We start from the raw sequence: 2,047 nt of genomic DNA, 5'->3' as shown, positions 1-2,047 counted from the left end.
CGGAGTCCCCACAGCACTGCCACTGCCCCGCAATCCCCTCTCCCGCTCCTCACTGGGAAGGAAAATGGGCTACAGTCAGGAGGACCTCTGATGGGAGAGGCGGAAGCTGGGGCCACGTTCGCAACTGCGAGGGATAGGGGTACCCACCTGACTCCCACTGTCTGTTAGAGCTCCCACCGGGCGTTACAAGTCCCATGGTACCACCAACGATGCTTTCGTTGGTAAGCATTGCCCTCTGCAAGCTTCTCTTTCAAACATGTACTCGAGAGGGGGGATGTCAAGGCCTTGGAGAGGGTGACTAATGAAGGGTGACACCAGGATCCAGAGAGCTGGAGAGAGGGCATCACAGGTAAACCCAGGCATGACCGCACAGTGCTTCAGAGGACCCACCCATTACAAACACCCCAATTTGAAGCACTTTTTAAAATGTTTTCTTGCTTAAAGAAGACACTTTTATTTAACTTTTTATTTTGCAATAACTGTAGACTTATAGGGAGTTGCAAAGATAGTCCAGAGAAATCTGAGTATCCTTCACCCAGTTCCCCCCAATGGTTGCATCTTCCATAATTACAGTATAGTATCAAAACTGGGAAACTGGCATTGGTGCTGTGTGTGTGTGTGTGTGTGTGTGTAGTTCCGTGTCATTTTATCACCTGTGTAAGATTCGTGGAACCACCACCACAAACAAGATACAGAACTGTTGATCACCACAAAGATCTCCCCTGTGCTGCCCTTCGAAGTCACACCCATCCCCCACCCCAGCCCAAGAGAGTTCTTTGAAAGACTAGGAATCGTGAGGGGGTTGAACCTGAAGTGGGAGACGGAGAACCCTGAAATGGGTTCTCAGGTCGGAGGACGCAGGGTGAGATTTTGACTCTGAAGGAAGAAAAGGCAAGCACCTTCAGCCCCAGTCTGCTCTGGGAAGCATGTTTGGTTTCAAGTTGGCTGCCCTGAGTTACCCAGAAGGGGATGCTGGGAGACAGGGAGCCCCAGACAGCTGTGCTGTGGGGCAGTGTAGTCTGGGGAGGTCCTTAGAGAGGCTGGGAGATCCTGAGTCTGCAAGGAGACACGTAGGTCACCGGAGCAGCCAAACACGGGTGCCCACGGTGCCTTGCCCAGCAGACCTGTGCGTGCTCCACGGCCCAGGGGACAACTTCTTTAGCCACCAGGCATGAAGAGGGATCCTCTATTTGTACTTTCTACCTTGGGTTGAAAATGTCAGGGCAGACCTGCTGTCTGGGACCCTGGAGGTGAAATATAAGGTGAGACAGGGTCCTGTGATCAGTGGAGAGAGACATGCCCTGGTTCTCAGGGAGCCCTCAATATTATGAGACAGAAAGGCTTAAGAAGACCCAAGTCTGATGGAACAGCACAGGCTGATGGAACCCACAGCTCGTGGGGGCTCACAGCCAAGTGGTGGCAATGAGAGAACTCCCCAAAAGGCAGGACATAGGAAAGAGATCAGATGTGTGGTGAATCCAGGGTGCTGGAGGATCCAGGGAAGGCTTCCTGTAGGAGGTGGCACTGAAGCTGGCCCAAGAATGATCCTCTATAGATGTGCGAAAAAAGATGATGATGGAATTTTGCGGGGGAAGAGGTACTCAGATGTGGTCAGGGCAAGGAGGGCAGGGTGAGAGCAGGTTGGGAGGACAGTGAGAAGACCTGAGGAGATGGCAGCCTGCCGGAAGCAGGGTGTGGGAGGGAGCCCAGCAGGAGATGTGAGGGGCATGGGGCTGTCAGAGCACCTGAGGTTCCGGGGGAAGGGCTGACTTCACACCGGCTGCAGGGCGGGGGGCGGGAATGGAGGAATAGACAGAGGTGGGAGAAGCCTGCCCTACCCCTCTGCCCCTCCCCCAGCCTCCCACTCCCAGGTGGCCTAGGGCACCTCCCAGATCTGGAAGAGCTCAGAGCCAAAGCGCCCGGTTTCCGTGTTTACAGTCAACCCCGGGGGAGGAGAGGAGGGTGGAAGGGAGGGGTGGCCGCAGGGGGAGGCCGGCCGGCTCTCTCCAGCTCCAGCTGGGCCAGAAGTATTGGAGGCTCAGGCACT

Source organism: Pseudorca crassidens, chromosome 14 (genome assembly GCF_039906515.1).
Source record: "Pseudorca crassidens isolate mPseCra1 chromosome 14, mPseCra1.hap1, whole genome shotgun sequence".
In the NCBI taxonomy this organism is placed as follows: Eukaryota; Metazoa; Chordata; class Mammalia; order Artiodactyla; family Delphinidae; genus Pseudorca; species Pseudorca crassidens.
Note: the sequence above shows the minus strand (reverse complement) of the source record.